General features: G+C 41.7%; 1 protein-coding gene across 1 annotated transcript in view; it reads right to left on the reverse strand.

Moving 5' to 3' along the window:
* The window catches only part of tfeb (transcription factor EB), a gene marked incomplete in the record, with an annotated part of 71,225 nt that extends 62,529 nt beyond the window's left edge, over positions 1-8,696 (reverse strand). Inside the window, 1 exon segment of the mRNA XM_029745538.1 lies at positions 8,425-8,696.
* Positions 8,697-14,165: the final 5,469 nt, after the last annotated feature.

Consider the following 14,165-nt stretch of genomic DNA (forward strand, 5'->3'; position numbering starts at 1 on the left):
TGCCCAGCCAGAGCCCGGACATGAACCTGATCGAACATCTCTGGAGAGACCTGAAAACAGCTGTGCAGCAACGTTCCCCATCCAACCTGACAGAGCCTGAGGGGATCTGCAGAGATCAATGGGAGAAACTCCCCAAATACAGGTGTGCCAAGCTTGTACGGTCATACCCAAGAAGACTTGAGGCTGTAATCGCTGCCAAAGGTGCTTCAACAAAGTACTGAGTTAAGGGTCTGAATACTTATGTGAATGTGATATTTCAATTTTTTTATTTGAATAAATGTGCAACATTTTCTGAAAACCTGTTTTTACTTGTCATTACATAGTTATAAGATAGTAGCTAGCATGTAGTAGTTATTACATAGTTATTACATAGTAGCTAGTATGTAGTAGTTATTACATAGTTATTACATAGTAGCTAGTATGTAGTAGTTATTACATAGTTATTACATAGTTATTACATAGTTATTACATAGTAGCTAGTATGTAGTAGTTATTACATAGTTATTACATAGTAGCTAGTATGTAGTAGTTATTACATAGTTATTACATAGTAGCTAGTATGTAGTAGTTATTACATAGTTATTACATTGTAGCTAGTACGTAGTAGTTATTACATAGTTATTACATAGTAGCTAGTATGTAGTAGTTATTACATAGTTATTACATTGTAGCTAGGATGTAGTAGTTATTACATAGTAGCTAGTGTGTAGTAGTCATTATATAGTTATTACATAGTAGCTAGTATGTAGTAGTTATTACATAGTTATTACATAGTAGCTAGTATGTAGTAGTCATTACATAGTTATTACATTGTAGCTAGCATGTAGTAGTTATTAAATAGTTATTACATAGTAGCTAGTATGTAGTAGTTATTACATAGTTATTACATAGTAGCTAGTATGTAGTAGTCATTATATAGTTATTACATAGTAGCTAGTATGTAGTAGTTATTACATAGTAGCTAGTATGTAGTAGTTATTACATAGTTATTACATAGTAGCTAGTATTAAGTAGTTATTACATAGTCATTACATAGTAGCTAGTATGTAGTAGTTATTACATAGTTATTACATAGTAGCTAGTATGTAGTAGTTATTACATAGTAGCTAGTATGTAGTAGTTATTACATAGTTATTACATTGTAGCTAGTATGTAGTAGTCATTATATAGTTATTATAGTAGCTAGTATGTAGTAGTTATTACATAGTAGCTAGTATGTAGTAGTTATTACATAGTTATTACATAGTAGCTAGTATGTAGTAGTTATTACATAGTTATTACATAGTAGCTAGGATGTAGTAGTCAGTACATAGTTATTACATAGTAGCTAGTATGTAGTAGTCATTATATAGTTATTACATAGTAGCTAGTATGTAGTAGTCATTACATAGTTATTACATAGTAGCTAGTATGTAGTAGTTATTACATAGTAGCTAGTATGTAGTAGTTATTACATAGTTATTACATAGTAGCTAGTATGTAGTAGTTATTACATAGTTATTACATTGTAGCTAGTACGTAGTAGTTATTACATAGTTATTACATAGTAGCTAGTATGTAGTAGTTATTACATAGTTATTACATTGTAGCTAGGATGTAGTAGTTATTACATAGTAGCTAGTGTGTAGTAGTCATTATATAGTTATTACATAGTAGCTAGTATGTAGTAGTTATTACATAGTTATTACATAGTAGCTAGTATGTAGTAGTCATTACATAGTTATTACATTGTAGCTAGCATGTAGTAGTTATTAAATAGTTATTACATAGTAGCTAGTATGTAGTAGTTGTTACATAGTTATTACATAGTAGCTAGTATTAAGTAGTTATTACATAGTCATTACATAGTAGCTAGTATGTAGTAGTTATTACATAGTTATTACATAGTAGCTAGTATGTAGTAGTTATTACATAGTAGCTAGTATGTAGTAGTTATTACATAGTTATTACATTGTAGCTAGTATGTAGTAGTCATTATATAGTTATTATAGTAGCTAGTATGTAGTAGTTATTACATAGTAGCTAGGATGTAGTAGTTATTACATAGTTATTACATAGTAGCTAGTATGTAGTAGTTATTACATAGTTATTACATAGTAGCTAGTATGTAGTAGTTATTACATAGTTATTACATAGTAGCTAGTATGTAGTAGTTATTGCATAGTAGCTAGTATGTAGTAGTTATTACATAGTTATTACATAGTAGCTAGTATGTAGTAGTTATTACATAGTTATTACATATAGTTATTACATAGTAGCTATGTTTCCATTAACTTGTCCAGTGATTTTTTTGTCGACATTTAGAAGATTTGCATAGAAAATAGATGTGCCAATTACCTTCTATGGTGCATCTTGTGATGATAAAAACAACTGAACGTAATGATGGTAGACCAAAATAAATACATTCATGCCTAAAAACCTAGTGTCGAAGAACAGTGTTTACATTATCAATTTAGGCACATTATACGTTAATAATGCCCTCCCACCTATCTGTTTCATGTCTCAGATAGCCACCAATGGACAGCATGGAGAGAAAGCAGAAATGGACTAATATTTGCCAAATTCAAATCATTCTCATGTGCCAATCGTCCTGACCTTCAAGAATGCCTGAATTGCTTTGTCTTGCTTTTCTGGTCGGCTGGATGCAAGTTTCCCCATCCAATTATTTACCATGGCATGGATCGTGCTGATATGTTGGCACATGAGAATGATTGGTGCCAGTTGGGCCTTTTTTGATTGCAGAAAAAATGTATTTAGCAAGAAGTAAGCCTAAATATTTAGAATTAAATATTAAGTGGAGCTTTATAGATACGTGATGACTTACCCTGCATACCTTCAAAATTATTCTCTAATCATCATTTATTCAAAAACACTGTTTCCATCATCATTGGTTGCAATAAAGTTTGACTAAAGAAAAATCCACCCCTGTCGAACAGATAAAAAATGGCGATTTATTTTCAAATGTATCCTATATCTGCCGTTTCCATTACACATTTCGCAAGGATTTTGTCGCATAAACCTGGGTCAATGGAAACCTGCCTAATGTAAGTGATATCACTCAATACGACAGGCCTTGTGTGCTACTGAAGCATCAGCCAGGAATGCATTCTAGTAAAGTAAACACCCATCAGGCAGCTCAGAGCACCGCACGGAAGTGTTAAAATAAGCAGATTTCTAGGAACCAGGGCCAGGCTTCATGGGAGACCTTTTGCTCCTGCTCTTTAGGGCTCTGGGTCCTCGGTGCCACATGGAATGGGGAACGAGATGGAGCTGTGTTTACACACACACCTGCTGCTCTTTCTCATCTGATCACAGGCACCACTGACCCCATCTCTGGGTGCCTGTGTTTACCTGTAGTAAATTAACCCACCACTTCCATGTGGACACTAGTCCAATAAGCCAGAAAATACAGCTCACACACACACAGCAAACAGGATACAGACAACATGAGCACTGGAACAAGCCCATCAGGCTCTCTCACAGCTGACACACACCTTTCTGATGAAATAGATGCTGTAAACAGTAAATATGTGCTTCTGATAGCAGATCACTAGAAATATGTTGAACTGCTGAGAAATCTAACCAGGCATCAGGTAAACTAGGTTATAAAACACTGTCCAGTATAACCTATAGTGAAGTTCTGCAGACTGAAACGTTCCAAGAGCAGTTTGTGTTCTGCAGACTGTTCCAAGAGCAGTTTGTGTTCTGCAGCTGCATTTTGTTTTGAAAGCCAAGCTGATCAGTTTGATTTCAACAGCCTCTGACCTTTCACCTTGTGCCCCCCCAGCTCATTCAGCTGTCTTTGAGAGAGAGAGGAGAGAGACAGTCCAGATCAGGTTGCACATTAACAGAAAAAGGCCCAACTGGCACCAACTACCACACACACAGACACAGACACAGACACAGACACACACACACACACACACACACACACACACACACACACACACCCGGTCTCTGTACAAGCAGGTCAATGACTGTGTACCTGGATTTAGTTCAATGGTTTCATAACTAAATCATATTAAGATGTCTGACCTCAGATACCAGACAGTCAATATCTTCATTCAAATATTACAAAGAAAGGGCTATACTGTCTCCTCTCATATTTGTCATTGGCAACATCCATTTTCTAAATGACTTAAATGTAAATGTAAATGACCTACAGCACAGACAGTCATGCCCAGCATTGAGACACACACAGAAGAGGGTTTGTGTCTCGCCAGGAGAATGGAAATGTAGAATGAACCTTGAGGCTGATATTAAACAAACACATGCAATGGAAAGATGCGCCTCAGTCTGAGTCTACTGTGCATGGTCGTACCAACAGCAACGGATACACACTAGGATTCACCAGTCTGTGTGTCAGAGTAACCTTCTCTCCAAGCCTGTCTGTCCTGTCAGTGTGTATCTGATCTGGAGTCAGTCAGACGCATCAAAACAAACATGGCCGCCCTAGGCCTGTCGTTCCTCTACCTCCCATATGTCCTCTGACCCCCAGCTGAACCTGTTAACACTCAAGTGTGTGTGTGTGTGTGTGTGTGTGTGTGTGTGTGTGTGTGTGTGTGTGTGTGTGTGTGTGTGTGTGTGTGTGTGTATGTGTGTGTGTGTGTGTGTGTGTGTGAACTAACGCAGCAGAGAGTGGAGCTTGCGCTGCCACTACTGTAGTACCTGTCAATGATCTGTGACTTGTTGTTTATCTTGAGCAGTGGTCACAGAGAGGAGAAGAGGCTCCCTGTCTTCAGTATCTATCTGATCTCAGCCTCATTCACCTGCACATTGTGTTCAACTTATACTGTATTTAAATCTCATTGGGCGTCCAAACCGGCTCATCATGGGACACAAGTTAGGTTAGTCATCCTGAATGGAAGAACAGAGGGGATGCTGGGAGTGTTGCAGACAGACAGGGCTTATAAGAGGCATCTCTCCGCGTCCAAACAAAGGTCCATCTATCCACATTCCTCAAATAGTGATTTGGTAATTTACAGAGTCTGGGTCTAGTCTACTGCATGTTCACCATATTACACTGTGGTGCTGCTGATGACCTGTAGAAATACAGATGTGGTATATAATTACAGAAAACTAGTAACTACTTATGAGTTAAACCAGTTTAACTGTCTGCCACTACTTTCAAAAATGGCTCAGGTATCATTTTTCCACCGTTTCTGCTTGAAACTTGACTTGCCTCCTGCTGATATTGACCATATGAACATGAATCCTTGTCAGTAGGTTGCTTTGAGGTCACACTGATAAAGACATTTCTGAGAAATGTCCTAATAGTGAAAGTTGTTGAGTCAGGGTGAGAATGGGAGATTTCCCCTCACACATAACAGTGGTGTAAAGTCAGATAATAGTGAGATGGACAATAGGACAGTTGACCAGGCCTGACCAAATGACCTTTCAACACTAATGGGCCTGCATGATCAAATGGACCAATGATGGGTCAGGCAACAGTCCCCTGGGTCTCATTGTGTGTTATTACAATGAGGTATTAGTCAAATTCATGGTATTACATTTATTGCATATAGGCTTAGTATGGACTACAGCGAGGTGAGCGTTGGAGCACTCTCTTCCCACTGAGGGAAAAATAAGGAGCAGAAAACAAGGGGATGAGGAGAGAGAGAGAGAGAGAGAGAGAGAGAGATGAAGAGAGAGAGAGATGAAGAGAGAGAGAGATGAAGAGAGAGAGAGATGAAGAGAGAGAGAGAGAGAGATGAAGAGAGAGATGAAGAGAGAGAGAGATGAAGAGAGAGAGAGATGAAGAGAGAGAGAGATGAAGAGAGAGAGAGAGAGAGAGAGAGATGAAGAGAGAGAGAGAGAGAGAGAGAGAGAGAGAGAGAGAGAGAGAGAGAGAGAGAGAGAAAACTGGTAAAGCATTGGATATCTTGCCTGAATATTCAACAGGTAAAACCAAACAGATGACATTGGGTGGGGTGCAGGGACCAGGGTGCAGCAGTCAAGTATTGGAAGACCACCACCCATAATGTGACATCACTTGATATCAGAGGGCTTTGGCCGTGGCGTAGGTTGTTCGAGTTAAAGCAAACATCATACAGCCCAGTATTCACATTGCGCAACAAAACCGATGTAAAAATGACCCTCCTGCCAGGGGCGGAAATCCCGGTGGGGACGGGGGGGACACGACCCCCCCATCCTGGGAAAAATATGATTTGTACCCCCCAATATATCACTGAAACATAACTATGTAATTTAAATAATATTAATAATACGCAATGAAAGCAATTCTGCTGATTAGACACTTAATAGCGCGTTTTTACGTTTCAAAAGATTGCGACCCCCCCACCCTTTGCCTCACAATGGTTTGATCCACTGCCAGTTCCTTAGTTGGCAAGGTAACAGAGGGGTCGTATCTACTGTCTGAAAGGCACTCAATGCACGTAACTGACGTAAGGTTAATCCAGTCAATCGCGCACACACACTAGCTGAATATGCAGAGCTAGCGCGCAAATATTAACTATTAAGCTAGCTAGTACCTATTCCATTTATGTGGCCTCGTCAAAGATGGAATCTTTGCTATCGTCAATTTATTCCAAGATCAGCATGCAGATGATGTAAGTTAGTGCTTCAAAGTCCCTGTGATAAGGTTAGCGATAAACTGAAATCCAAACTGAACAGAACTACACTCTCTTCTACCATTGTCTTAAATATATTTAATGGTCTCGTTGCAAAAGCTAAATTGTCGCAAGGGAACTTTTATTTATTTATTTATTTCACCTTTATTTAACCCGGGTAGCAAAGATTATAGCAAAGATTAAACAAATTATTAAAATTACAAAAGGTTGCAGCATATGTTGTGTAAATGGTGAACTCATACAGCTGTCAACTCTTGTCATTTTAATCCGTTTCACATTTGCTAGCTACCTTTTAGATCGAAGCCCAAATAGAATGATAAAAGATAAGATGATAGAAGCCCATCTCCTACTGTAAATAACCTACACACTGTGTGTGTGTGTGTGTGTGTGTGTGTGTGTGTGTGTGTAGCCAGCCAGCCAGGTAGAAAAATGGCAGAAAAATAACAGACGGACATCAGAGTATTTTTCAGTACACCTAAACGCAAAGTAAGAACCCTAGTAGCCTAATATCTCAAAGACTAGTTGATAAAATGTTCATAAGAAAGAAATTAAATTCTAATGGAAATGTTTCACAATGATGTCATTAGGCAGAGCAGGCAACAGATGGCACACAGACAGCAGAGTTGGGGACAGATATGCAGGGACAGACTGGCAGAGACGGAGTCTCAGGTAAGTTTGTTGAGTCTTTGTTTGGCAACATTATGAAAGGTTCTCCATTTTTTTAACTTGTAAAATAGGAACATAATTGGAAAATGCCATGGATACCCCCACTCTCAACTTAAACTGGTGACTGAACTAAGATTTGTTAAAGGCAATGGCATTGCTGTTGTGATTAGTTGTGTAGTTTTGGGTACCGGTAGTTAGGAGTACGGCAAACACCTTATTTCTTTGGTTCCTCAATATACATTTACCATATTACAATGTAGGCTATGTGTTACAGCACTACTTTTGGTGTCCCCCGCAGGAATTGCTCTTGAGAAAATTTCATGTAATTGTCCCCTCCAAAGTTGATATCAGATTTTCGCCCCTGCCTCCTGCTATATATAAACACAAACATAACCTACAACATGATGGCCTACATGCACACACACATACAACAAACACGCCCTGTATGTAACTAAGCGGAAAGATCGCGCGGTGGAGCGTTAAGGAGAGGCCATCGCTCGGGACTTGACTGCGCTCGGCTCTGTTTGGTCCCCCGCGCGCTGCTTTCCAGCAGTTCTCGTTACATATAGTGAGTATCACAAACACGGTTTGCACATAGCAGCAGCATAGCTCTGGATAGAGTGTCTTCGATGATATGCTCAGTCCTTCTCTGCGCTGAACGGAAACCAGAGGTTGGTCATACATGGCAAAGGCATCTGGGTAGGATATTGAATTTGACAGTTCAGGAGAAAGTGCACTAAAATGCACTAAACATAGCATAAACATTGATCATACCATGTTCGTAGCTGTCAATGTTTAAAGAAAAATACCAATAACTTTACAATAAAAAGCTGACTAGACTACCAACTTAATTAAATCAACAAATACATCTAGTTGCCTAGCCTACTGTTTATTAGGCAAACAATGTTATATAAAATGTGTTTTCAATGCACTAAAAACTATAAGCCCATTTTTATAAAACACATGCCTTTTTATCTAGCAGTGTCAGTGAACGCTCGAGCTAAATAACTTCCATTCTTTCAAGATGACCATGAAATCTATTTCCAAAGTTCTGTTGAACTATGGCGCACAATACATGCAACCCAGTGAATTTTCCAGAGTTGGCTCATTTGTGGTGGATTTGCGGTGCGAGTGCGCAGCAGAAGTTCAGCGGTGGAATATCACTTACCCGCTATGAAGGTCAGACGATACGAAGTTAGAGTCAGAATCTGGAAACTAGGTGGCTCTTCCACCAGTGCGCTCCGATACTGTCCGCGGAACGGCTGGGACCCTCACACACATACTACGCAAAAAAAGACAAATAAAAGAAGCTTTGTGTGTGTTTGTGTGTTGTTCTAATTTCAGTAGAACGGCTGCTACTCTCCCGTGGCTCTCCAGCTGCTGATTGTTTTCGTCCTGCTGGCTGTGATGTTGTCAGCGGAGTTCGGTGCGTCCCTAGTCACCTGTATGCACTTGTGACAACTGCGGCCACCAATGGCAGAGCGTGATGGGAATTCTGGGGGATGTAGTTCTGTTGGACGGGTATTTTCGGGAGAATGACGTTATGCCCGTTGACTGTCAGTGCACGCAGCACATGGTTGCCCAGGATTGGCTTTAATGGTCACTCATTCCTGACCGCCTGACAATTTTTCAAATGGAGAATAGGGCTACAATAGTGCACACCTTTCTTGCCTTCCCTCTCACTAATGCGTGCATGTGTGTCGTAATTATAGCATGGTATTGAAACTGAATGGGTCTGTTTCAGCGTAGTCGCAAGGCAAATATCATCCTGAATCAGGGGGCCTGGGCTTTGGGGCAGGGATTATCAACCAAATTCAGCTGCAGGATGGTTTCTTTCTAGAGCGATGGTCAGGGGGCCTGAACATAATTACAAATCATTTCTAGACTGCAACTTGACCACAATATGCCCAAAGAGATATATTATTTAACTAAAACAAAAAACCTTGTTTACAATTGTATTCGATCAGTTACTCACTGGCCAGTTTATTATGTAGACCTCCCCCCCTTGCTGTCTCCTTTGCCGGACTAGGCACCGTTTTCCACTCCTCTGTTGTCCAGTGTTGGTGGTCACGTTCTTGTTTTTAGCTGATAGTTGAACCTGGTGTGGTCGTCTGCTACAATACCCATTCGTGACAAGGATCGACGAGTTGAGCATTCTGCACACCACTGTTGTACTGCGCCGTTATTTGCAGCCCACCTGTTATCTTGCACAATTCTTGCCATTCTCCTTCTACCTCTTTCATCAACGAGCTGTTTTCACCCCCAGGACTGACACTGACTTTGTTTTGTTTGTCACACCATTCTGGGGAAACTCTAGACACTGGTGTGTGAACCGTCTGAGCTACAGGAACCGACGTGGCTGGCCACGACGATCATAACCACGCTCACAGTTGTTTAGGTCACTTGTTTAACCCATTGTAACATTCAATCGAACAGTAACTGAATGCCTCGATGTCTGCCTAATATATAGAGAGCGAGAGAGAAAGCCACAGCCAGTGACTCATTGTCTGTAGGTGCAAACCACTTTTGTGAAAGGGTGGGGGGGGGGGGGTAGCTAATAAAATGGTACAGTGTATATCTCTATTATGCGTGGGAATACTTTGGAAAATATTTCCAAAATTCAAATACCTTGAAGCTGATTTTCTGGTGTTTTTAAGTCTGTTTTTAATAATCCCTCCCAGAAAACTTGGGGGTCCAAATAAAAATGGACCACCAGTTGAGGAACCCAGGGGTCCCGCCCAACCTCCTTCGTGGATCCCACATTAATTGATTTTGATCAAGTGTCATTTGCTGTAATTCAACAATCTAATATCAATATTGCAACATTGTGTTTTTTTTTTAACCTTTATTTACTAGGCAAGTCAGTTAAGAACAAATTCTTATTTACAATGATGGCCTAGGAACGGTGGGTTAACTGTCTTGTTCAGGGGCAGAATGACAGATATTTACCTTGTCAGCTCGGGGATTCGATCCAGCAACCTTTCAGTTACTGGTCCAACGCTCTAACCACTAGGCTACCTGCCTGTTAGTTACTGGTCCAACGCTCTAACCACTAGGCTACCTGCCTGTTAGTTACTGGTCCAACGTTCTAACCACTAGTCTACCTGCCTGTTAGTTACTGGTCCAACGTTCTAACCACTAGTCTACCTGCCTGTTAGTTACTAGTCCAACGTTCTAACCGCTAGGCTACCTGCCTGTTAGTTACTAGTCCAACGTTCTAACCACTAGGCTACCTGCCTGTTAGTTACTGGTCCAACGCTCTAACCACTAGGCTACCTGCCTGTTAGTTACTGGTCCAACGTTCTAACCACTAGGCTACCTGCCTGTTAGTTACTGGTCCAAAGTTCTAACCACTAGTCTACCTGCCTGTTAGTTACTGGTCCAACGCTCTAACCACTAGGCTACCTGCCTGTTAGTTATGGTCCAACGCTCTAACCACTAGGCTACCTGCCTGTTAGTTACTGGTCCAACGCTCTAACCACCAGGCTACCTGCCTGTTAGTTACTAGTCCAACGTTCTAACCGCTAGGCTACCTGCCTGTTAGTTACTAGTCCAACGTTCTAACCACTAGGCTACCTGCCTGTTAGTTACTGGTCCAACGCTCTAACCACTAGGCTACCTGCCTGTTAGTTACTGGTCCAACGTTCTAACCACTAGGCTACCTGCCTGTTAGTTACTGGTCCAACGCTCTAACCACTAGGCTACCTGCCTGTTAGTTACTGGTCCAACGTTCTAACCACTAGTCTACCTGCCTGTTAGTTACTGGTCCAACGCTCTAACCACTAGGCTACCTGCCTGTTAGTTACTGGTCCAACGCTCTAACCACTAGTCTACCTGCGTGATCCTCTGGAATTTCTTTGTACTTTTATGGTTTAAATTGTTTTACCCAAAAATCGATCAAATAAATCAATGTACAAGCAACCTTCTCATTGTGCTTCAAAGTTGAGACTCTTTCCATGTTACCTCAGTTGACCACAAGAAGGCACTATTATCAACCCATAGGACTAAGTACTGTATTCATTTCCTCATTTCCTATCCACATTTGAAGTAGGCATCACCATATGTAAAACATATGATAGTAGGAAACCTCATTTGTACTGATCAAAACAGCCCAGCATGTAGGGGGTTCTACTCAGTCTGCCAATACCACGTCTGGTTTGGTGGATCTATGTCGGTGGAAATGTTAAGTTGATGTCAATTGTCAAATTAAATCTGTAAAAACAAAATCTTACAAAAACAAAATGGGGGGGTTCTTTCCAGTTGTATTTCAGTACAGGAGGTTGACCAAACAAGCACATACAGACAGCATCTACAGGCTTTACATGGGGACTGAGATGATGGTTGGCTCTCAGCAAACAGACGTACGTCCCTCACAAGGTCAACCAGCTATACATTCATTTACAATGAAGCAACTTCAGGTCTGATCATCAACAAAAAGCTGTTTTCCACTACACACAATAACAAACTTCTATATTCAAACACTAATGTTCTTAACTGCATTTTCATTGGACGACGAGTGAACAGTAGAACAGAGCTGCCATCCAGTCTCCTGTGGGTATTACATGTTGATCCTTCAAATACCATCCTCGTTAGAAATTAAGCAAGATTGGCCTGCTTCTACTGATCATTGTTTACATACAAGACTGGCCTTGTGTTCAGAACCATTCTAACAGACATAAGCAGGATATAAAATGACTGGCCTTGTGTTCAGAACCATTCTAACAGACATAAGCAGGATATAAAATGACTGGCCTTGTGTTCAGAACCATTCTAACAGACATAAGCAGGATATAAAATGACTGGCCTTGTGTTCAGAACCATTCTAACAGACATAAGCAGGATATAAAATGACTGGCCTTGTGTTCAGAACCATTCTAACAGACATAAGCAGGATATAAAATGACTGGCCTTGTGTTCAGAACCATTCTAACAGACATAAGCAGGATATAAAATGCTGCTCCCATCACAACCTTCAGATCTCCCCTTCCTTCCTGAGGTGGTGTTTTACAAAGTACCAATGATTACAGGTATCAATTAAAATACAGTTACACAAGCAGAAAATCAGCATTTGGGACCCGAGAATTAAAGTCAAACCAAAATGTAAAATCAAAAGTCCCCCGTTTAAAAATGGCCTTAAACTAAGATTTAGCAGTTACAGAAAGGAGGAAATATTAAAATAAATGACATTGTCTCTGCATCTGTTCAACATAAACTTAGGGGAGGGTGGTCCAAGGGCAATGTGAGGGGATTGGAAGATATTGAGGCTTGGTCTCTGGAGAGTTGGGTGTTTTGTGTCTGGGGCTGTAGAAGGCTGAGCTGAAGCAAGGTTCTGGCTGTACAGGGAGACTGAGGATGGTTTAGGAGTACAGGGAGACAGGGTACTGAGGATGGTTTAGGAGTACAGGGAGACAGGGTACTGAGGATGGTTTAGGAGTACAGGGAGACAGGGTACTGGGGATGGTTTAGGAGTACAGGGAGACAGGGTACTGAGGATGGTTTAGGAGTACAGGGAGACAGGGTACTGAGGATGGTTTAGGAGTACAGGGAGTCAGGGTACTGAGGATGGTTTAGGAGTACAGGGAGACAGGGTACTGAGGATGGTTTAGGAGTACAGGGAGACAGGGTACTGAGGATGGTTTAGGAGTACAGGGAGACAGGGTACTGAGGATGGTTTAGGAGTACAGGGAGTCAGGGTACTGAGGATGGTTTAGGAGTACAGGGAGACAGGGTACTGAGGATGGTTTAGGAGTACAGGGAGTCAGGGTACTGAGGATGGTTTAGGAGTACAGGGAGTCAGGGTACTGAGGATGGTTTAGGAGTACAGGGAGACAGGGTACTGAGGATGGTTTAGGAGTACAGGGAGACAGGGTACTGAGGATGGTTTAGGAGTACAGGGAGACAGGGTACTGAGGATGGTTTAGGAGTACAGGGAGACAGGGTACTGAGGATGGTTTAGGAGTACAGGGAGACAGGGTACTGAGGATGGTTTAGGAGTACAGGGAGACAGGGTACTGAGGATGGTTTAGGAGTAGAGGGAGACAGGGTACTGAGGATGGTTTAGGAGTAGAGGGAGACAGGGTACTGAGGATGGTTTAGGAGTAGAGGGAGACAGGGTACTGAGGATGGTTTAGGAGTACAGGGAGACAGGGTACTGAGGATGGTTTAGGAGTAGAGGGAGACAGGGTACTGAGGATGGTTTAGGAGTAGAGGGAGACAGGGTACTGAGGATGGTTTAGGAGTACAGGGAGACAGGGTACTGAGGATGGTTTAGGAGTACAGGGAGACAGGGTACTGAGGATGGTTTAGGAGTACAGGGAGACAGGGTACTGAGGATGGTTTAGGAGTAGAGGGAGACAGGGTACTGAGGATGGTTTAGGAGTACAGGGAGACAGGGTACTGAGGATGGTTTAGGAGTAAAGGGGAGACAGGGTACTGAGGATGGTTTAGGAGTACAGGGAGACAGGGTACTGAGGATGGTTTAGGAGTACAGGGAGTCAGGGTACTGAGGGTGGTTTAGGAGTACAGGGAGACAGGGTACTGAGGATGGTTTAGGAGTACAGGGAGTCAGGGTACTGAGGATGGTTTAGGAGTACAGGGAGACAGGGTACTGAGGATGGTTTAGGAGTACAGGGAGTCAGGGTACTGAGGATGGTTTAGGAGTACAGGGAGACAGGGTACTGAGGATGGTTTAGGAGTACAGGGAGACAGGGTACTGAGGATGGTTTAGGAGTACAGGGAGACAGGGTACTGAGGATGGTTTAGGAGTACAGGGAGTCAGGGTACTGAGGATGGTTTAGGAGTACAGGGAGTCAGGGTACTGAGGATGGTTTAGGAGTACAGGGAGACAGGGTACTGAGGATGGTTTAGGAGTACAGGGAGTCAGGGTACTGAGGATGGTTTAGGAGTACA

This window comes from Salmo trutta, unplaced genomic scaffold (genome assembly GCF_901001165.1).
Source record: "Salmo trutta unplaced genomic scaffold, fSalTru1.1, whole genome shotgun sequence".
NCBI classification, from domain to species: Eukaryota; Metazoa; Chordata; class Actinopteri; order Salmoniformes; family Salmonidae; genus Salmo; species Salmo trutta.